This window comes from Protopterus annectens, chromosome 4.part1, assembly GCF_019279795.1.
Source record: "Protopterus annectens isolate FY-2018-M chromosome 4.part1, PAN1.0, whole genome shotgun sequence".
Lineage (NCBI taxonomy): Eukaryota > Metazoa > Chordata > Ceratodontiformes > Protopteridae > Protopterus > Protopterus annectens.
Genome location: NC_056734.1, coordinates 754,364,738 through 754,389,609, shown reverse-complemented (window position 1 = coordinate 754,389,609; position 24,872 = coordinate 754,364,738). Strand labels below are relative to the sequence as shown.

At 38.1% G+C, this 24,872-nt stretch overlaps 1 protein-coding gene across 1 annotated transcript in view; it reads right to left on the bottom strand.

Annotated features, from left to right (window-relative positions):
- Nucleotides 1-24,872, bottom strand: part of LOC122801300 (vomeronasal type-2 receptor 26-like) — a 116,327-nt gene that overhangs the window by 29,549 nt on the left and 61,906 nt on the right. The window lies entirely within an intron of this gene.

The window sequence follows — 24,872 nt, the reverse complement described above, 5'->3', positions numbered from 1 at the left end:
TTTGCATTTCTAATACTTCCCTTTGGTAACTCTTTTACATGATGCATTGCTGGTACTACCAGCCCTATATAGCAGGTGCCATCCCATCCCTTTGGTAACCATTTATAAGTATATTTACCACAAATGTAATATAAGCCATCGACAGGGCAACACTGTTATTTACTAGACTGCCATTTTCTTGTCCCATAGTAGGTGTTTTATCGTGTACAACTGTAAATGTTTTATCTGTTTACTTCGCCAACATGTAATGTTGGTTTTCTGCTCATTTTTATCGTTTTGTGAAAAATGAAATACTGCTGTGTCACTTAACATTAACTGACCCTTGGCTGGTATTAGAATAGGAAAACCATGAAAAAACACTCCACGCACTGGTATGTGGTTATGAAAGTTTATCATTTCAGTTGTTTGAATACAATTACTATTACCCACTGGGAGGGTTCCATTTTGTTGAAAACATGTGATTCCCTGTACTATAGTAGATAACTGTCCTCTTTCTTTACGTAACTGTACATTTATAACTTGGTATCCTGTCTCATTTATCAATACCCTCCAACTACTGACAGAATTTAGTGGAATAGGTACTAGAGGCATAACCCCTGTTATTTTAGGTATTAAACTATATACCCAGCAATTAGAAAAAACATTCATACTTTTTGCATACTGTGACACCCGTGCCTTGGCCTAGCAATCAAGGAGCCTCAATCCTCACCACTAACACCAGAGAGGGCATCGCATATATGAGGAAAGGATAACAAATACACACAGTAAAGTGCAATTTTCCTTAAGAGCACACAGAGATCAGTGTCTGTCTGAGGCTGGTCACTCCCTTGCTCTCCAGGTCCCCAATAAGACTTCCCACTGGCACAGCTATGGGGTCCAGATCTCAGCCTAGTGGGCAAGCTAAAAGCTCTAGCACCCTCTCTGTCCAACCAGTGCTTCATGTCCCTGCCCACATAGCTGACACATACACACACACACACACACACACACACACACACACACACACACACACACACACACACACACACTCATGCACTTTAAGACGAGTTTATACAACCATACAGATACTCCTGGGGAAGGCTGGCACAGTTTCTCCATCTGTGCCCCTTTCCCCCAGACTATATGGTATTTCCACTTGCCACCACCCACTAATACTTATCAGCTACTCAAAGGCCCTTAAAAGAGTGTCCAATTATTACTGTGCAATATTATTATCCAATTGGTAGTATAGCCCAGGGCTAAAGCTATTAGAGTGGCTTTGTACAATTTTACCAAAGGCATGCAAGTACTCTTAAGAGCTTAAATTATCTCTACACAAAACAGCCACAGTTAGAAGGTTTTAAAATATTTAATAATAAATAATTAAAACCACAAGACAATACTTTCTACTACACAGTGCTAGTCAAGAGTTCAGAGATCACACAGAAATTCTTAAAATAAATTAGTAGTACAGTTCTGACATCACAGAGAAACAGTTAGTCTAATGTTTCTAGTTCCTAGCTATTTCTAAAAGAAAACACAAGTCTAAGATAACTTACATATGAGCAAGACAGTGCTATGAGTTGGATGGTCCAGACAAAAATACTTAATGCCTTCTGATTTTCTCTGTTTAAATTGCTATTGCAGTCCGGATTCCATTACATCATTTTTGTACACTTTCCTGGTGTTCCCAGGCTGACAGAAACTGCATTTACATTCTTTTATACCTAGGCAGAAACCAGAGCAATAAAGGAAATTCCACGTGTAAATTCTGGTCATTAACTTTAGCCTTAAAACAATAGGCAAGTAGCCTTTATCTAGCCCGGCTGGAGCTGAATTGTAAACATCAAAGACAGTCATGAAATAACTTAAATTTCAAAGGACAGACAAGAAATGCTTGACTTTGCTTTCTTTACAGCAGAGGGCAATGTTGCTACATTATTTTGAATTCAGCATTTCACAGCATACTCTTTCATTTAAGAAAACAAGCCTGTAATTCAACATTCATATTTAGAAATGATAGAATTATGTATAAAATCCTATATGGCTAGGCTAGCAGCCTTCACATTTTTCTACCAGTCTTCACATTCCCCCCTTGAGAAATGCTGCTTGAGGGGGTTACGTCTATCTGTGGGTACGTTACCACATTCCCTGTCTTGAGAGCCCATCTGCATTGGCATTGTTACTCCCACTGCAGTGCTGCACTGACATATCATATGCTTGCAACCCCAGGCTCCAGCTTAGCAACTTGGCATTTTGCTGGCTGGCTCTGTTTAACCATATTAGGGGGTTGTGATCTGTCATAACAGTGAATTTCCTTCCATACAGATAAGGCTGAAGTTTCTGCAGTACCCACACTATGGCTAGACATTCATTTTCTACAGCTGCATAGCATTCATCTCTGGGTTGGAGCTTATGACTGAGATAAACCACTGGGTGCTCTTCTCCCTCTGAAAAAATTTGGCTAGGTACAGTCCCCACCCCATCGTTTGAAGCATCCACCTGCACAACAAATTCTTTGCTGTAATCTGGACTGGCTAACACAGGTCGTCCTCCCAAAGCATCTTTAAGCTTCTGGAATGCCTGCTCACATGCTGGGGTCCACACTACTTTATCTGTCCTGTTCTTCCTTGTCAGGTCTGTGAGGGGAACAGATATGGTACTATAACTGGGGATGAACTTTCTGTAGTACCCTGCTGTCCCTAAAAATGCCCTCACCTGCTTTTTAGTAACAGGTGCAGGCCATGCCTGAATGGCTTCCACTTTGGCAGGCTCTGGCCTTATCTTACCACTCCCCACTCTATGTCCTAGGTAGGAGATCTCCGCCATACCCACCTGACATTTGCTTGGCTTAATGGTCAACCCTGCCCTCTGTAGTTTGCCCAGCACCTCCCTGACATGCTGAAGGTGCTCTGGCCAGGAATGGCTGTAGATGGCAATATCATCTAGGTAAGCAAGGGCAAACCCTCCTGCTCCTCCTGGGATACGATCTACCAGCCTCTGGAAAGTCACTGGGGCATTTTTCATCCCAAAGGGCATCTCTGTGAACTCGTACAAGCCAAAAGGAGTCACAAAGGCCGACTTCTCTCTAGCACTGGGAGTCAAGGGCATCTGCCAGCAACCCATGGTAACATCAATGGTTGTAAGATACTTAGCCCCACCCAGCTGCTCTAGGGCCTCATCTGTCCTAGGCATGGGGTAAGCATCTGACTCTGTGTGACTATTTAATTTCCTGTAGTCCACACAGAACCTCGTGCTGCCATCCTTCTTTGGCACCAGCACCACTGAGGAGGCCTAGGGACTGTTGGACTCTTGAATCACCCCTAGTTTCAACATCTCCTGTACCTCCTCCCTCCGAATCTGTTTGACTGTCTCAGGCACCCTATAAGAGGCTTGCCTAATAGGCCTTTGGGGTCCTGTATCCACCTGGTACTGCACCAGGTGGGTGCACCCTGGTTTCCCAGTGAACATGTCCCCAAATTCCTGCAACACTGCTTGGATTTCTTGAACCTGGGTAGGAGATAGCTGCTGGAACACTGCTACCCCTTCCACTGAGGTGTCAGGCCAAGCCTCACTGAGGAGATCAGTCCCCAGATCTCCTTCAGACTCCTCCTGCAATCCACTGCAAATGCTTATCACAAGGGCCTCCTTATCATGGTAAGGTTTCATCATGTTAACATGGTACAATTTTTGCCCCTGCCTTCTGCCTAGCAGTTCCACCATGTAGTTAACATTGCTTACCTTTCTTACCACCCTGCAGGGACCCTCCCAAGCTACTTGCAGCTTGTTATGTCTGACAGGAATGAAAACCATTACCTGCTTCCCCCCAGCATACTCTCTAGCTCGAGCATTACTGTCATACTATACCTTTTTCTGTTGGGCTTCTGCCAGTTTCTCCTGGGCCAAGCCCATGAGTTCCCTGAGCCTTGTCCTGAAGGTTAGGACATAGGCCACAACAGACTCCCTCTGAGACTTGCACTCACCTTCCCACTCATCTCAAATTAAATCTAGAGTCCCCCTCACCCTATGCCCATATAGCAACTCAAAAGACGAAAAACCTGTGGATTCCTGGGGAACTTCTCTGTAAGCAAACAACAGATAGGGCAAATATTTGTCCCACTCCCTCTTAAACTAATCTGGAAATGCCCGTAGCATGGACTTGATTGTAGAGTTTAACCTCTCAACAAGACCATTAGTCTGGGGATGGTAGGAGGTGGTCCTCATGTGCTTCACCCCACAGGACTTCCACAGACAAGCCAGCAGGTCTGACATGAAATTAGCACCTCTGTCAGTCAGTATTTCTTTTGGGAAACCTACCCTGCTGAAAATCTCTAACAAAGCATTTGCCACCTTCTCTGCCTCAATGGAGGACAAAGCCACTGCCTCAGGGTATCATGTAGCATAATCCACTATCACTAGGATATACTTTTTCCCTGTGGAACTTGGGGTACTCAAAGGACCCACAATATCCATAGCTACTCTCTGAAATGGCTCCTCAATCACAGGCAAAGGCATCAAAGGAGCTCTCACCTTGTCTTCTGCCTTGCCTACCTTTTGATACTGCTCACAGATCCTGAAGTACCCTGTTACATCTCTGGAAATTCCAGGCCAATAGAAGTTTTGCATAATATGCCTCTTTATATATTTTATGCCCATATGACCTACAAAGGAAATATCATGGGCTATGGCTAGAAGTGCCAGATGGTAGGCTCTAGGCACTACCAACTGCTGTACTCTCTCACCTTCTAGCCCTCCCTCAGGGGTCCACTCTCTGTATAGTAACCCTTTGTCCCAGTATACAGATTCCCCCTTTCCTTGAGAATCTACTTGCCTCAGGTCTTGCAATGTAGGGTCTGAGAGCTGAGCCTGTCTCATCTCTCTCCTTGTAACCCTTTCCAGCTCCCCTTCCACAGGAAGTCTTTCATCCTCTGTCAGTGGTGCCTCACTGTCAGCCTAGGTACTACTACTCACCTCTACCTTTGCAGTCACTCTGTCCAAGGGACCATCAGTACCCACAAGCAGCTGTGGCTCACCTTCAGTCTCACTGCTACAGTGCTCAAAAGTTGGATGCTCCAGACAAAAATGCTTAATGCCTTCTGATTCCCTCTGTTTAAATTGCTATTGCAGTCCTGATTCCCATTACATAATTTTTTACACTTTCCTGGTTGGTGTTCCCAGGCTGTCAGAAACTGCATTTACATTATTTTACACCTAGGCAGAAACCAGAGCAATAAAGGACATTCCTCATGTAAATTCTGGTCATAAACTTTAGCCTTAAAACAACAGGCAGGAAGCCTTCATCTAGCCCGACCGGAGCCAAAATTGTAAACATTAAAGACAGTCATGAAATAATTTCAATTTCCAGGAATTCCTTTACTGTAAAGGAAAATAATATTGCATATTTGGATGTTTGTTTAACCAAGGATGTACTGGGGGGCTATGTAAAATCTTCCATTTATAGGAAGAAAATTTATTCAAACAAGTTTCTTCATTTTTTTTAGTAATCACACTATTTATATCAAAAAGCAGTCATTAAATGCTAAATAGACAGGGCTGCCAGGATGATTACTTTGGATAATGAATTCCTGGAAGAGATTAAGTTTATAGGAACTATGTTTTTGAATAGAGATTATCCTAAAACTTTAGTGGATGCTATTTCAGGGGAAGTTATAAGAAAGAGATTATCAGGTTTTTATAGTCCATTATTAAGGCAAGAAAATCATTGTGATGAGATATGCATACATTTAGAAGGTGATGAAATGCCAGTATTAGTAAACCAGAATGGTAATTACAATAATAATGGTATAAATTGGCCAATGGTAAAGAAAGATACATATCTATGTAATAGTTTTATTACAACCTTTATGGATGATAGTGCTAATACAGCTAATATGTATAAAAATTGGGAAATTATTTCCATGGATGAGGATATAAGCCATGTGGTGGGTACCCATCTGAATATTGTTTATAAAAGGGATAAAAACTTGAAGGATTGGTGTAATTCCTTTACAAAATTAGAAAAATGGGAATTTGGGAATATGAAAAAATGTGGCATGTGCAATCAATGTAGATATATTTTGGAATGTGATAATGTATTAGGTAGCAAAAATGTTTCTATAAAAGGTCGTTTTATCTGTAATACAAGAGGGGCAGTTTATGCTGCTAAGTGCTTGGATTGCACAGCTTACTATATTGGTAAAACAGAATGGAAATTAAGGCAGCGTATTTTTGAGCATTATTATGACATTGGGAAGGTTGTGTACCAATGCCCTGTTCAGACATATTCAGAAAAATAATGGCCATAAATTTGGATTTGTAATTTTAGAACAGGTAAAAGATGGTCCAAGGGGTGGCCATTGGAAAATAGAGAATATTGGTGGCAGATTTATTTAAATGCCACTTCAGTACCTGGTATTAACGATGTAGTAGCTTTATGAAGTGTTTTAAACCTCAAAAATTGTTATAGATAAATATTTTATTATATTTGGGGGGTTATACTTTATGCTTTATTTTATTTTATTTATTTATTTAACATTTGTTTGCTGGGATAGTCCAACTGGACACATGTCCATTTTCAGTGGAGGCCCAGGGAGAAAGGCCCCACATAGTCAAACATACAAAAGGTTACACAAGAAGTTAGAAAACAATTACAATATATAAAAAATTGGTAATATACCTTATGTACATTGGTTTAGAAGTGATCCCTAGTAGGGACTCACAGTTCTCATGGACAGAGACAATTACAAGTAAGATTGTAATTCACAGTTAGTCTCTAGTAGGGACTCACAGTTCGTATGGACAGATGCAATTACAAGTAAGACTGGATACATAGCATGGTGATGTAGTTAGATGTTATGATAATTACTGATTATGCTATTGTTTTATAACTTAATCCGGACTGGTACATGGGCATAGCGAGTTCAATTTGAGATACTGTTTGAGTTTTTTTTTTAAGAGACTTTTGGAGGATTGTAGGGTTATATAGTTTGGCATGGCATTCCAGGTTTTGCCAACAAAGCTGGTGAACAGGGATTCACCAACTGAGTTATTAGCTTTGTGGGTTTGGACCAGTAATTTGTTGGCTGACCGTAGGGATCTCAGGTTGCTATATGGCTTAATAATATTTATAAGAGAGGGGGTATCTTTAGGGTGGTACAGAACTTTGTGCGCTATTAAGAGTTGATTGAATTGAATTAAGCTGGGCAGTTCTAGCCATTTTAGTTGTTTCAGGTTCTGGCAGTGATGGGTTCTATAGGTGGAGCCAGTGGTGAATCTGTTGTAGCTATGGGACAGCTTACTTAGTTTGGTGTTATTGAGGTTTGAGAGTACAGGTGAGGCATATAAAAGAGTAGAGAGTAGGTGTGATCGGACAATTTCAGTCCTAGCCAGTGGGGTTAAGAGTGTCTTGTTTCTATACAGTGATCCAAGCTTCTTATTGATGGTCTGTACAGTTTTGTTGACCTGTAGGTCAAATTTGAGATTGTCTATGAAACCCCTAGAAGTTTAGTGTGTTGATCTGGTGAGATAGTGGTGCCATTGTTGCACGTGACAGAGAATGAAAGTGTGGCAGATCTACTAGTGGGAGTGAAGAGTAGAAGTTTAGTTTTATTGGGGTTCAGTAGTAGGTGGTGTTTGGCGAGCCAGTTCTCAATAGTGTTAAATATATTTTGGGTTAAGAATTGTAGTTCGGACAGGGATGTGGCTGAGCAGATGAGAGTGGAATCATCTGCATATTGAATAAAGGTAGCTTTAGGGATAGCAGTGTGAAGATTATTGATAAAAATAGAGAGTAGTAGTGGGCCTAGTATGGAGCCTTGAGGGACCCCAAGTGTGAGAGGTAGCTGACTGGAGAGTTTGCCCTGTCATAGTACTGCCTGTTGTCTACCAGGTAGGTAGGACTGGAACCACTGGATAGTGTGCGTGTTGAGGGAAATGGATTTTAGAGAAAGAATGAGAAGTGCATGGTTGACATGTCAAAGGCTTTTGATAGGTCAAGGAAGAGGGCGGAGGTTAGCCTATTGTCATTTCTGTTATTTTTTTATGGCATTAGTAAAGGAAAGGAGGGCGGAGGTGGTGCTGTGGTATGGCCTGAAACCATGCTGGTAGTTAGATAGTAAGTTATTCTGTGTAAGGTATTGCATTAGTTGCTTGTGTGCACATTTCTCCATTATTTTGGCTAGTGGGGAAAGAATGGCAATGGGTCTGTAGTTGGACATGTCTATTGAGCTACCACCTTTATGGAGTGGGATGATGTGGGATATTTTCCAGAGGGAGGGGATAGCATTTTCTGATAAGGTTCTTTTGATAAGGATGGATATGGGATATGCAATGGCATCTGCAGCTATTTGTAGGTACTCTGCAGGGAGGAGGTCATCAGCGAGGGTGATAGGTTTTAGTTTTTTTAGGACAATTTTGATAAAACTAGTGGAGATTGGTTGGAGGCTAAATTCGGGGTGATTTGTGGATAAATTAGGCATGTAGTTTAAGTTTGTGGAGGTTAGGTGATTTGCTAGGGATTGGATTGTTTCGGTGAAAAAGTTATTATAAGCGCTAGCTATGGTCTCTGGGGAACTATGGGTATGGTTAGCCAGGGTTGGGGTGGTAGAATGTCCTTGATGAAGTAGTTGATTTAAGCCTGCCCAGAACTTTTGGGGGTTGTTTTGGTGTTTTTGTAGGAGATTATGGTAGAAGCTTTTTTATCCAGTAAAATAGATTTTTTTGTCTCATTCCTGAGTTGACGATATTTTAGATGGTCAAGTGGAGCTTTGGTTGTTCTCCAGCTGGCCCAGGCTCTGTTTCTAGCTTTGGTTTTAGATTTGGTCTCTTTTGTGAGCCATGGTGCTGTGTTTGATCTAGATTTTATTGTACATGCTGGAGTATGGGAATCAAGGATATTTAGGAATTTAGTGTTAAAGTGAGCTACAGCCTCTTCTAATGGTAGATTCTTTAGTTTTGACCAGTCAACTGTTTGTAGTTCGTTTAGGAATATTGCAGTGTCAAGGTTTTTTCTGTTTCTCAGTGTTTTATATTTGGTCTGGTGAGGGTTTCCTACCTCATGTTTTATGATATAGGTTAGAAAATGGTCGCTAAGGTTGTCAGGGAGAGTGCCAGCAGTATACAGTTGGAGTTGGTTGTTAACTAGGATCCATTCCAGGATACTTTCCCTTTTTGGTGGGTTTGTTTATCCTAGTGGGAGAGGTTATGGTCTGTTTAAACCCAGATAAGTTTATAGGAGTGAGGGGGGGGGGGTTCAGAGGAGCAGGGGTGCCAGTAGGTGTTAAAGTCACCAAGAACTATGGTTTCTTGGGGATAAGTAGTGGATAACCAGTACAGGATATTCTCTAGGGTATTTAAGTTGTTGCCTAGTGGAATGTATCCACAGATGATGTTTAAACATTTGTACTGGTTAATCTGTAATTTGGTTATGAGGAGTTCAGCATTGTTGAATTGGGGTGGTTGAATTGTGTCTTTATTAACAGTTAGAGTGTTTTTGTAAAGGACTGCTATCCCACCTCCTTTTCTAGTAGCATGGCCTAACCAGTGTATATTATATCCTGGGGGTAGTATTTCATTGTTGGTAGTACTAGGTTTTAGCCAGGTTTCCGTAAGACGCATAATGTCTGGAGAGTGGGTTGCTAGGAGGGCGTGTAGGTTGGGAATCTGATTGTTAATACTTCTAATATTTAGGTGAAATGCTAGGTGGGAGCTAGTGGGAGTAAAAAGGGGTAGCTTGACTGTGGGGGTTGTGGTAGGGGAGTGGAGGTTATTGGGTGTGGGAGGGCTAGGGCTGGGATGAATATCCCTGTGTGTTATAAGGTTATAGTGACAGGATATTCTAAGCTTTAGGAGTTTGTTTATTAGATTTATATAGTCTTTGTCTTTAGGATTGTGTTTTGTGGTTTTGCAGGGGTGATATATTATTGAGAGTTGTATATTTGGTTTGTTGGGATGGCCCAGTGTTTGGTGTTATGTGTGTAGTCCTGGGTGTCTGTTTGACCTTGTGGGTAGTGAATACCATGGTCAAGTATTTCTTCTTAGGCAGTAAGATGGTAAAATAGAAACAGTATTGGCATTAGGGTAATTAGTATTTTTTTACTTGTTTGCATTTTGTTAGGGGGGGGGCAAATTTGATGTTTATAAATTTATGTTTATGTTTTATGTCCTTTTGCCTTTAAGGTACTAATTAGATTATTGACTAATTGCCATAATAGGTGCATTTAATAAATGCTTTTACTGTGATTTTTTTTTTGTCTGAAGAAGGTTAGAGGTTCTAACCGAAAGCGCTTACCAATAAAGTTTCTTTTTTGCAGTATTGTCCTAGTACTTTCTGGCATTTTTCTGGATGTCCCAGTATTTGGTGATTTAATTTGACCAACTAACGTGCTAACTGATATGGCACATAAGGCAACCATAACCCTTCTGTAGTGGAATATATATAATATTTCTTTGGCGGTACTCCTACAGTCATGCATTGGTCTATTTCTTCTTTTAAACCTTGCTTTCTTTGATTATTTATGAGATCTTCCTTAATTGATTGTTGGTCTAGGTCTTTTATGGTACTAACTTCTCTTTTTAAGTCACTAACTTCTGTATCAATGTAGTTTTTCCCTACTTTGTGCTGCTTGTTTTGCTAATGAGTCAGCCAATCCATTTAACCTGAAAGTTTCACTTGTTGGTTTTTGGTGTGCTTTTACTTTTAAAATGCTGGACTGTCCTTGTTGATTTGACATTATTATGACTTTATGTATGTCTTTTAATACTTCAGCATGGTGTAATGGTTTGCCTACACTGTCTACAAATCCTAGCCTTATCCAGGTGTCCATATACAGTCTGAAAGAATTTACTACATAAGCACTGTCTGAGAAAATATTAACAGGATTATAATACCTTAGCATGTACAGTACTGCCTCCAATTCAGCTCTTTGAGCTGGCATATGCCGTGATAACTTGATTAGTTCAGGAGAACCCATCTGTGGATTTTCTGGTACTACAGCAAATCCTGTCCAGTATTTGCCTTTGTCCCAATACCGTGCTCCATCTATAAAGATGGATGGTTTAAATTGGTCAAAATCAGATGCCAGAAATTGCACGTCCAGTGACATTATTTTTTCTAGGCAGTTATGCTGTTTTCCTTCATATCCCATGTGATTTGACAAATAATATTTGTCCCCTGTCTGAATTGTGACAGTTTTCATTCTGAATAATGCCATAAATCTTGCAAAGACTGCTTGACTAATAACATCTGTGATTTTGTTCATTTCAAAATTATCTACTAGAGCTTTTGCTGCTTGGTGTGGTGTTTGTACTATAATACAGGAAAAATGCAGTCAAATACTAAGTTTGCTTCATACCCCAGTAAATGGCTAATAACTGCCGTATGCAAGGGTGGTAGCCCAATTCTACTGGGGTCATCTTTCTACTACAGAAAGTAACTGGATGTAATGTTTTTTTCCATTCTGTTGTCACCATGTAGCCATTCTTGCAAAAGCACCACAGATAATGTTTTTTTTTTCCTGCTGCTGCCTGTAGCACAAATGGCAACTCTGGTGTGGGTGCTATTAATTCTGTAGCTTGTGCTAATTTTACTTTTATTTGTGAAAATGCCTCATCCTCATGGGGTCCCCACTCTAGAAAGGTGGAGCTCTTCTGTTCTTGTAACATTTTGTAAAGAGGAGCAGCCACTGCTGCATAATCCTCTATAAATTCCCTATTGTAATTCACAATGCCCATGAATTTATGTAGATCTGCTATAGTCAATGGTTTTAACATTTGTAAAATGCCTTGCACACACAGGGCAAGGAGACCTTCCTGATGGTTTTATAATAGTACCTAGAGACTTGACTTCTTGAGACATAAACTGAATCTTTTCACTTTTAACCTTAAACCCTGCCTGCTGCAGAGTACGAAAAACTTTTTTTAAGAAGATATACATACTCTTTTACTGTCTCAGACTGGATTAATATGTCATCAATATAATGTAACACTGAATCATTCTTTTCTAGATGTTGCAGGATGGATCCCACTGTCTGGTGAAAGATAACTGGACTGTTTTGAAATCCTTGAGGTAATCTTGTCATGACATATTGCTGATTTTTAAATGTAAAGGCAAACCTTGGGCAATCCTTTTTCCTGAGTGGTACTGCAAAAAAAGTTATTTGCTAAATCTATTACTGTAAACCACTTACTTTGTGGCTTAATATGTGCAGATAACTCTGGAGCTTCCAGAATCAAATGTGCTCTAGGAGTTGTGTATTGATTAACCTTCTGTAAATCAATAACAAGATGATAACTCCCATCTTTTTTCTTGACTGGCCAGATTGGTGAATTTGTGGGACTGTTGCTTTTTTTGTATAATTCCTTCTTTTTCCCATTCTGCAATACATTTTTCCATATGTTCTTCTGCTTCCCTATGAATGGGATATTGTTTTTGAAATGGAGGTATATAATCCTGATCACTACCCACCCCTACTGGCATTTCTAGTTTTCCACAATCACTGGGACCCTTGGACCATAGATTTGGGAATTGCTGATGTAAATGCTGCCACACATCCTCACTGTTCATATTCACATATACTGTAGGCTTGTCAGGTTTTTCAAGAAGAGAGATTGCACAGCAACCTGCACTTTTCTCTCCCTCTCCTTTTTTCCTGTCTCCTATCCACGGAATACTATTAAGCAAGTCAATTACTATACAAACAAAATGAAACCAAAAGACAATAAACCAGTACTTCAAAAAGCAGGAACTGCACAGCATGGCAGCACACAAACCCATTCCCCTTCACAAACACCAAACCTTTATGTTTCAACAACAAATAAGTGCTTTCATCTCAAATTAACTTTAAAAGAGACTTAATCAGAAACAGAATATTGTCAGCACTGCTGCATTTAAAATACAAATGAATAGTGACCTCATTTCCTCCTGCTAGCCAGGAAACAAAGTTTTAAAGTGGCAGCACATAAAAAAATCATAATGCATGTCCATGTTTAAAAAGTTATATAAACGGACCCTAATAATACATTTAACAAATAATAACACCTTCTCATACTGCATAATAATACTATATAGCATAAAAAGCCATACCAAGGCATAAAATAAATTTCTAAGATAAATCCATAAAATAAATACCTGAATATAAAATCCTACCATATAACTATATAAATATATAATAAATAGTAAGATATATATTTAAAATGGATTTTATAAGATGAATTTTATAATATATACATATATATATATATATATATATATACTTAAATTAATCTACTAGCATCTATCCAGTGCCTTTATTTTTAATAGACTGCTAATAGACACATTATCATTCAAACCTGGCCAATACAATGAATTCAAACGAAGCTGCCAGGATAGTTCCAGTTTCTCTAGTAGATATGGCCAGGCCCTCCCATGTTCTATTAATTTAACAGTATCCAACACAATAAATTTAAAACTATGCTCAGGATATGCTAAAATAAGTTTAGCTAAAGCATTACATTTATATTTATCTCGAATGTTCCTCAGATGTTCCCCATTTCTACTCTTCAGCTTACAGCCTACTCTTTAACTGGATAGCACTAGTATATTCATTTAAGTATTTATATATATATATATATATATATATAATATATATATATATATATATATATAATATATATATATATATATATATATATATATATATATATATATATATATATATATATATATATATATATATATATATAAAATATATATATATATTTAATAAAATTCATCTTATAAAATCCATTTTAAATATATATCATATTATTTATTATATATTTATATAGTTATATGGTAGGATTTTATATTCAGGTATTTATTTTATGGATTTATCTTAGAAATTTATGTTATGCCTTGGTAGGGCTTTTTATGCTATATAGTATTATTATACAGTATGGGTATACATTCATATTTTTGGAAATGACAATATCGATTGCACATTTGGGTGAACCAAATGCTGGAATTTCAAACTTCGACAATCTCAAAAGTTCGAAAATCAGCAAATCGAACAGCTGATTCACTGATTTTTGAACTAAAATGTCGAAGGCATATCGTAATGGAGGGGGGTAAGCCTCTCTGTACTCCCCATGTGGGGGGCTGCACCCCCCCACACCCCCCTACTTTAATATACTAACTCTGAGATCGCACTACAGTGGGGAAAGGGATAATTTCCCAATCCCTGCTATAGTGCAATCTGCACCCACAATGTCGAATCTGCAATGAGCAAATGCCAATGTGCATTTGCCCATTGCACATTCAGACAATTTTTTTTCGGGGTTTTGCCACTTTGAAAACCTCCTTTCACACAAAGTGGAGTCGCACGAGTGCAAAACGCAGTTATGAAGGTAAACCTGCAGTATGAGAAGGTTTTATTATTTGTTAAATGTATTATTAGGGTCCCTTTATATAACTTTTTAAACATGGACATGCATTATGATTTTTTTATGTGCTGCCACTTTAATACTTTGTTTCCTGACTAGCAGGAGGAAATGAGGTCACTGTTCATTTGTATTTTAAATGCAGCAGTGCTGACAATACACTGTTTCTGATGAAGTCTCTTTTAAAGTTAATGTGAGATGAAAGCGCTTATTTGTTGTTAAAAAATAAAGGTTTGGTGTTTCTGAAGGAGAACGAGTTGTGTGGTGCCTTGCTCTTCAGTTCCTGCTTTTTGAAGTCAATTACTATGCCCAAAGGTCCTAGAATGTCCATACCAATAATGGTAGTTGAACAAGATGGATGCATTAAAAAAGCACCCTTCCATGTCTGTCCGTCTTGGTTACATTTTATGTCTACATCTTGGCTACTCACTGCATAGCATCCTGTGCCATTAAATGTTGAAATGCAAACCTTTTTTTATAGGATTTACATTAATTTTCTATTTGTGATGGATACTGTTGCTCCTGTGTCTAATAAGACATTTTTCCATAGTGACCCCTCTACCCAGATATCAATCAGTGGTCATCCGTCTCGACCCCTTTTAAAAGTAGTAAAGAAAGATACCAGAGTGGGGGGCATACCCCTATTGTAAGGAGATCCACTCATCCTCCCCTTTATTGTCAAATGCAATATGACACACTGCATGTTCTTGCTTATCATCTTCCTCTGTGTCTGAATGATCTACATATTTAGGTTTTTCAATCTCTTTTCATAACTGCTGCCTAGCCATCCCTTCTGCCTGCACTACCAAATGTTTTGGATTTACAGGTGAGGCTGCTTGAAAATCTATGGGGTATACATTCACTTTTCCTGTGTATTGATGGCCCTTATAACTGTCTATACCAATATTATAAAGTCTCTGTGCAACACACCCTGTTCTTCCTTCTTTTTATGCCAAGCTTTGTAATGATCACAATGTTGTTTAACATCCCCTTTTTTCTTACAGAAAAAAAACAGGCTGGTACCTTTTGTTCATTACCTACAGCCGATCCTGGTGCTACAGACACAGTAATAGGAGCTGGTGATACAGATGCAGCTCTACCTGCTGGTGGCTGTTCACACCACCATTGCCTTCCCCAGTTTTTAACTTCTTCACATACTTCAAATGGCTAACTACCCTCTCCTAATGCAAAGATATGGTGTTAGTTTAATGTCCCATCATCAGCCATAGTCCATCCCCTCATTAATTTTTTGTACCAAATCAGTGAGGGTATCTGAATTTTCTTCATAAATGCATTTAATATCCCCTGGGACCTCTTTGACTTGCTCTAGAAAGCAGTGTATTAACTGTTTCTGTATTTCTGGTTTTTGCATGTCCCTCTCTGACTTTTGATATATGATCTGAAAGGCAAGCCTGAAATGGTCAGCCTGTTCCATTAATTTATCTGAGATGATGATTTTAAAATGATCTAACGCTGTGAGAGGCTGCCCTTGTGTATATGCCATTAGAACAGCTGTCATACGTCCAACTTTAGTGTTTAACTGATGTGTCTTTCTTTAACTGAATGAAAGTTTTAAAACATTTAGGAATAAAAATCCAGAAACATCTAAGTAATGCATCTGTCCATACATCAGCTCCTGCTGTGTGTGCTACACAGTCTTCAAATGCAAGCATGTTGTAAAATATGCCTTTTTTGTCATTCCACTGTGGTAAGCTTTATAATAATCTAGACTGCGTATATAGATCTGCAGTGGTACCCTGTTCTATGACTTGTACTGATTTTGTGCTCTGCAATTCCTCCTTTAACTCTTTTATTCAAAGATTAGCTTGTATTAGTTTATCCTGAACATCAATAACCAGATTTTCTTTATCCTGTAACTGTTGCTTAAGATCTGATATTTCCTTTTGTAGTTTTTTACAGGTTTTATGATACTTTTTAGTAGACTCTTCTGTTGATTGTAGGGCCCCTATGCACTTTTGACAGAGGTCTTGTATATCACTTCTGAACTTTTTGACCTCACCTTGTCTGTCTCTTAGAAATTTGTTAAATTCTTATGTTAAATGATCAAGAACCTTACTCCTGTCCTCATCTGTTATGTGTTGAGCAGTGGCTTCATTCCACTGTTGTACATATGTTTTAAAGGGTGTAACAAAATCTATAGGGGATTCTGTCAATAATATATTTGACTGTTGTTCTAACTCCGATGTCAATGCAGTAACAGAACACAATTGTTTAATATCTGGATATAGCATAAGCATTTTACCTTTTGTTGGTTCATCACCATTAACAGGTTTATCTTTACAGTCTAACTTTGGAGCTATAGCTTGCACTGTATTTTTATGACATTGCACACAAAACGCAGGTTCAGATGATTCACACAATAAACATTTACTATGACATGCTTCATTTTTTGTTTTAGATAACAATCAAATGTTACAACTTATTTACATAATGCATGTACATCAACTTGCCCTAATAAGGTTTTACACCTACTAATGTGCTGAGCATACAAACATTGCATTTTTTCCCATGATATATCTGGTTGGTCTGAGACATTAAGTGTAAAGCTTTTTTTACATTTACTGCTATGCTCCCTAATAGCATCCATACTTATATGTGACACAGAATAAAGTCTTACCACTTAGCAAGAGAACAGGCAATCAGGCTGTTGTTACAGATGGCTGGAATTTTTTTTCCGTAGTCACTCAAGAAGCTGGTGAAATGAATTTGGCAGTGGGTGACTTTGTAATATTGCTGCTCAGCTTTTTTTGGAGAATTTATGGCACTGCGATTGCCTTTCCTGCACTGCAGTCTCACTCCGGATTCAGATGTCTGAAAAACTGTAATTCTGCAAACTGTAGAAACTGTAGAAAATTGAAGTACTCAGCATAAATGTTGCTTACTATGCTTTTACTGGAGTGACCTTATACAAGGCATCACATTACTCCTCCAGTGTTCAGATACAAGCTAGGGTCACCACTAAAAAAATTTCTGAAGGAAGGTGCTGCTTGCTGTGCTGTACTGGAACTTGCTGGAAGCAAGTTCTTCTCGAGACACAAAGTCTTGTTGGCTGTCTACTGCTGAATCAAGGCCTGGTTATCACACAGAGTTTTGCATGACTGTATTTGCAATTTGTTTAAAACACAGAGCCTTGCTACCTGCACTGATGAAAAAATATATTTTGCAGCACAATACTATTTTACTGTAAGCACATTTACTAATAAATAAGTTATTGTTGTAACAAATATTACATACTCTTCTGTCAGTTTGTAGCATAAATGTGCCAAGACTTTACTCTTGATTAGTGTGGAAGATTATAACTACTTCTCCAATATAATATCTCAGAACAAGAGTGTTCCTACCAATACCTCTAACATAGTTTGATTTACAGTTCTTATATACTCTTTTAGTCATGCTCTTTAGATCCTGTTTTTTCTCTTGGTATCTTTTTTGGGCTTTTGTAGTAAATCACGTAATGTCTGTTTTTAGACTTTTCTATTGTCCTTCTATGAAACCATACTTGTAAGAACTTCTGCTGATGTGAGAATGCACACAATATTTGTCTTTCAGAATTGTTTTCTTGCTGATTCTATCAAATTCTTTGATACTGTGGGAGAACATGTTTTTGAAGGACTAAAAAGCCATGTCCATTGTAAAAGGGCATGCCTGATATTTTGACAAACATGTCTTTCAGGAAATATTTTCTGTCCATTAATAAATGTTTGTAAGGAAACATCTGTGAAACCATGTCAAACTGTTCTGCTTTTAATGAAAAAATGTATCCATTTATAAGCAGCTTTGTAAGAGAGCACATATTGCTGAATTTATAAAAAGCATGTCTATTAATAGATACAATCAAAGCTATGTCACACTACGAGTATGGATGCTCACTACGTATTGCTAAGCTCTATTTCTACATTTAAGGAAGCTTTATTGTATGCCTCATTTATTTTGCATTTTTGATATTGTGACAAACATGTCTTTCAGGAAATATTTTGTGTCCATTAATAGATGTTTGTATGGAAACATCTGTGAGACCACGTCAAACTGTTCTGCTTTTAAGGAAAAAACATGTTCATTTATAAGCAGCTTTGTAAGAGACCACGTATTGCTGAGTTTATAAAATGCATATCTATTAATAGATACAGTCAGAGCTATGTCACACTACAAGTGTGGATGCTCACTACATATTGCTAAGCTCTATTTCTATATTTAAGCATGCTTTATTGTATGCCTCATTTATTTTTGCATTTTTATACCAGAAATGATTTTAACCTTTAGCACACTCTAACAGCTTGACTGAAAATTTTCATTACTGACCACATTCAGTACACCATTTAGAAGGTACAGATTTCTGAGAATGCCATTTGGAATAAATTCTGCCAGTGAAGTCTTTCAGCATGCAACAGAACAAATTATTTCAGACTATCCATGTGCTATTATAGTAGACAATATTCTAGTAGGAGGCAATGGTGAACCCGAACATGGCAGAAACCTCAAGAAATTTCTGGAAAGAGCATGTGAAGTGAATCTTAAGCTCAATCCTCAAAAGTGCAAGTTCAGGCTATGAGAAGTTACTTATGTTGGTAACTTGTTTACCAGTTCAGGGCTAAGACCAGATCCTTCTAATCAAACTGACATTCTTGAGATGCCAGCTCCAGACAATGTTCAAGCCCTACAGCATTTTCTTGGCATGGTCAACTATCTAGGCAAGTTCATTCCAGATTTAAGCCATCTTTCAGCACCACTACGAGAGCTGACATGCAAAGATGTGATTTGGTCATGGTCAGAACAGCACCAAAGAGTATTTGATGCCTTGAAATAGAGAATTGCTAGTCTACCAACTCTCAGCTACTATAATGTTCACAAACCAGTTACTCTTTCCTGCATTGCTTCTAAGTTTGGTCTAAGTGCAGTCATTCTTCAGGAGGTAGACCAGTCACCTGTGCTTCAAGAACTCTTACCAGACTGAGATGCAGTATGTCCAGATCAAGAAAGGGCATTGTGTTTGCATGTTCAAAGTTCCATGATTATATTTATGTTCAACCTATCCAGATCGAGACAGATCACCAACATTTAGTCACTCTTTTGAGAAAGCCTATGCATTCAGCTCCTGCCAGATTGCAACATATGATGCTCAAATTGCAGAAGTACAATTTCAGTCTTGTTTACACAAAAGGCAAACTTCTCTGTCTTGCTGATATTTTATCCCGGTTACCCAGAAAAAAAAAACACAGAACAGCATAACAATGAGAAACTTGATTTTGAAGTCATGAAGTGAAAAATTTTTCTTCCACATGTTTTGATCAGCTCAGAACTCACACAGCTTCAGATCTAATTCTCCAGAGACTAAACCTCTTTATCAGTTAAGGATGGCTGTCAAAGCAGTTTTGTTTACCAGTAGAAGTACAACCATATTTCCCTACAGAGATCAGATTTTGTCTGACAATGGTATCATCCTGAAAGGTCATAAAGTGATTGTTCTAAAGTCCTTGCAACCTGAGTACATAAAGATCGTGCATCGTGGCCACCAGGAACTGATTCTACCAAAAGAAGGGCAAGAGATCTAATATTTTGGCATTCTACTTCAAGAGATATTGAGAAAATACTTTAATCTTGTTCAGTATGTAATAGTACAAAGCCGCATCAACAGAAAGAACCTCTTCAGTTAAACCAGATTCCTGAACTACCTTGGTCTGCAGTATCTACAGTTATCTTTGAATAATGGCCAGCATTACTTGGCATTAGTAGACTCTTATTCAAATTGGTTTGCGATTGACCTACTTCCCAACCTAATTTCCACTACTGTCATTACTAAGTTGAAATGTCATTTTTCAATCCATGGTAGTCCACACAAGGTTATTTCTGACAATGGTGCACAGTTTACCACTCAACAGTTCAAGAAATTTTCAGAAGAGTGGGACTTTGTTCATACTACAAGTAGTCCTGAATAACCCCAGTCAAATGGTTTGGCTGAACGTGCAGTTCAAAGTGCAAAACAGATGTTAGAGAAGTAGAAATGTGACAACACCGATGATTTACTTAACTTGTTGAATCTCAGAAACATTCCTTGTGATAATCATCTAGGCTCACCTGCACAACATCTTATGTCGAGACAAACCAGAACTACACTATCTATCAGCAGTAATCTATTAGTTCCAAGCGCTAAAAACAACAAAGCAGTAAGAGCCCAACTGTTGAAAAACTGTTTGTTCCAGAAATCTTCCTATGATAGATCCAGCAAACCACTTTGTTCTTTACAACAAGGAGAGATAGTGAGGATGCAGATGTCAAAAGGTTTTGATTGCATTGGATTTGTGAAAGATTTATGTCAAGAGCCTCATTCGTACATTGTAGAATTACAAGGAGTGAAATTCAGACAAAATCAAAAGCATTTGTTATCAGTATCTGAACCAATGTTACAGTATCCTGCCTGTGACAAAGACTCTAGATCTCAGAGCCACTTACCCAATGTTCCAGTACCAGAACATTTTGCCAGAAATCCCTGTTCCTGAGAAAATCCCTGAGAGTCCCCACACAGTGTATTCATGAATGACTGTCCCTGTTGATAAACCCAGTCCTAATCATTATGTCACAAGATCAGTTTGCATCATGAAACCTTGTTCAAGATATACAGCAACGTGGACATAACTGTTGTTTCTTTTTTATTATTGCTTGTATAATGCATACCTATTGAAATGTCATTAGCTAATGTAAGATAGCTCAGTAAAGATGAGAGGATGTAGATCAATATGTGTGTACACCTTTAAGAAGCTTCCCAGTCAGTAAGCACATGCTTATATCCACTGAGTATATGCGAGATTGAGTGCTATTTTGAGTTAGCAGCCAGAGTGTGAGCATGCAATATTACTAGTCAGTCAGTTAGTTCATTTAAGTTCAATGTTCTTCCTATTTATCCTGATGTGTTTGTACATAAAATAATTAAATGAACACCCATGCCTCAATCTGTTCTTAATGCACATAAGAAGAATGACAGAGAGGGTGTTCACGACTTGCTCTTTAGAGATACAGGTTAGAGGACAGGTGGTAGGGATGTCTTGGGGTAAGTGTGGCGGGAAAGGGGGAGTGAAGTTTTCAGCAAATAATTTCTTCTAGAGTTCTCATATTGTTTCCTGGTGAGATAAAGAGAATTAATACACAGAGCTTTTTGTGGTTATTAACATTAAGAAAGGCAATAAGAACTTCTGCATTGTTGAAAATTGGTATGGGGTTACAGAAGGAGAATGCGAGAAAGTTTTTGTATGCAACAACCACACCACCTCCCTTTTTTTGTAGCTTTTTGCATTATATAGTGTTATAGCTAGGGGGTAACATTTTGGAATCCTTATATGTGACCACCCCCCACCAAAGAACAAGGTCTCTGCTGCTGCAGAAAAAACCCAGCAGTGGCTATGTAGGTAAGTAAAGCTAATATAAGAGTAAGTTTGCAGCCACATGTATTATGTCAGCATGTAATGCTTAAATACAGGACAAAGGACAACATTAGAATGCTAATAAGCTAAGAAAACAAGTCAGAATGAGGATCACAATGTATATATGTTTTATTTTTTAAACAACACTTGGGTAAGTTTTATTTAATTATCATCTCGCTTTCCGCTGCCAGATCAGTGTGTCAACTTGCTTACGCTGACTCACAGCTAAGCGTCAGCCCCTTCAATAATATGCACGTCTGCTTGTCAGAGCTGGGATCAAGTCTGAGTTTACAAATAAATGTTGTGTTTTAAGCATTGGTAGTAGTTCTAGTAGAACAGATTATGGCTTACAGTATGTTGTTCATTGGATGTTACGGTCATTAATTTAAGTAGTGGTTTTATTTCTGCATGGCAGAGGTAATTACAGGTTTCAAATGACAGCTTAGACTATTTGTATTCTGACTACTACCTTAACAAAAGTACTTGCAAGCTTCCATCTTTTGTGAATGTGATTTAATATTATTTAGTTTGTTTTATTTTACACTATTATGTTTGGCTTTAGCAGAAAGTATAGAAAGCTGGGTTACTCTTTCTGTGATAAGGAATTTGTTTTTATTTAAAGAAAAAGATTTCTCTGCTGTACGTATCTGTTGCTCACATCTTGCTTTCCTTAATTCTTTGGGGAGTAAGAAAGGACTGCAATAATAAATGTTTTCCCCCAAACTAATTTACAGACCCGTCATATTGTCATTATGTTAATAATCACGCACATCTTTCATCCCCTACCTGCATTAAAAAAAGACACTATCAAGTCATACAAAGTATACGTAAATATTATACTGGTAGGCATGTACACTGTTCAATATGTACGTCTGTGTAAAAGTAAAGGTGAGACACGCTGATCTGGCAGCGAAACCGCGTGGTAGGGGTTTAACAGAAAAGTACCAAAATATTAACATTTAGTAAGCCTTTAGGTAGGACCATAAAAACACATTAGTACTAGCTATTAGTCACAAACCATCAGTTTATAGGGGCAACTGGTAATTTAAAAGTGTAAGTAACTAGATATCTATCCAGGCAAGCTGCAAACTATCTACCAGTCCTACTTATTATGCAAGGATCAGAATAAAATAAATTAGCAGTACATATAGACACCAACTACAGTTTGCAATACTAATATTCTTACATTAATGTAATTAAGATGCCAGATATGGCTAAGAGAACCGGAAAGCTATTATTCTTCTTTTCTGTAAAGCAAAACTCTAAGGCGTTCTTCCTTGTGGATCTATTTCCACTTGCGGGGACAAGTGCAGTCAGCAACAGGAGATGACTGTTTATTGCACAATTTGGGGCCAAGGATAGTTCAGAACCAAGATGCCAGTTATGACTGTGAGAACTGGAAGACTATTTTTTTTCTTTTCTGTAGGGCAGAAATCTAATGTCTATTCTCACTTGCAGGGCAAAACACAGTCAACAGCAAGAGACAACTGTTTGTTGTGGGATTTTGGGGCAAGGATAGTTCAGATCTGTGACACTGGCTGGATAGTAGGCTAGGTCCCTATGTTGCTTTAAAAATATAGGACAATATGATACAAAATAATCAGCCATCCAAGTAACCATCCTAGCTAAGGTGGCTTAATTTAGCTTGGTGGGTCACAGGTAAAAAAAAACAATAAGGTTAATTGGGTTCGACCACACAGCTAAACCTATGTAAATATTAAACATGTAAAAGAAACAAAAAACTAAACTCACCTAAAGAGGCAACTATATGACACTATATGTAACATCTATATCTAGCTAATAATGCTGTTATAAACCTTAGAAAAAATGCTAGCATATGCACACAGTTCAATGTTCAAACTATTTATAAGATACCTGGAACTAATGGGGGATAACTTATTTTTTGATCAACTTTCTGAGAATATGACCCACTTTATGTATAACCAGCTTAATCAACAAAATCTCGCTTGAAAATGGCCAGTATATTTAGAACCAAGGATGCAGACCATATAGTCACACACATTCAATTACAAACATGAAAACTAACTAAACACACTCAACACCAGGGGTATCCCTGTAAGATTTCCAAATTTATCAGAAGAAGAAAAAAATCCTTGATATGAGGTTATCTTGTCCCCATGCTTCTCTCCTGTATGTTAAATATTGTTATAAAGTTTAATAAATTGTCATTCTAAATTAATATCCCATACAAATACTCCCTGAAATGTACCAGTCTTTCATCAAAGGTTTTACCACTTATATTCAAACGTACGAGACTGAACCCTTATATACAAATGAAGCCTTGATCATAAGCTGCACTCATCCCTTATAAACATAAGTCCCTTATCCATGGTAAGGTCACTATAATGCTCATAAGTAACCATTAAACCTATAACAAGATGTCCAGCAAATGCTACAGTAAATCCTTTAAAATAATAATGCTTACAAAGAAAGACGCTATTGCATAAGTCTGGTACATCATGTAAATCCCCCTGCCATTACAAATATGATTTTATATTTTAACAGATCAACAGCTTTTTAGTAGCTCTGTTCTTTAGGTGGATGAACATAGTAACCAGGCTTTTTGATAAGGTTTCATTGTCTATTCACTTAAACATGATAATGTCAGCAGTATGTTGTAGTGAGGAGGCAGCAATTGTGTATAATATAATAAAGTAAATCCTTCTGTAAAATAACCATGCTTTACTGCAAAAATCTAGTTTGTTTGTGTGTTTCCGCTTTTCTGGGTTAGGGGTCGCCACAGTGGAACTCCGGTCCGCTAATGATTGGTAGTGGATTTTTACGTACCGGGTTACCAGCCCTGATGCACAACCTTCAACGAAGGCATGCCCCATTCACGTATGCCTCCACACAGAAGACGCTCTAGCTGAGAATCGAACAACGCTACTGCAGCACCACCTCCGCAGTACTGCAAAAATCTAGTACACTGTGTAATTCTCCCTCCTAATATGAAAATCATTTTAAATTTTAACAGAGGAAGAGTGTGTTAATACCCTCACTTTTTTATTCTTCAGATTCATTATCAGTGTTTAACAAGGTTTCACT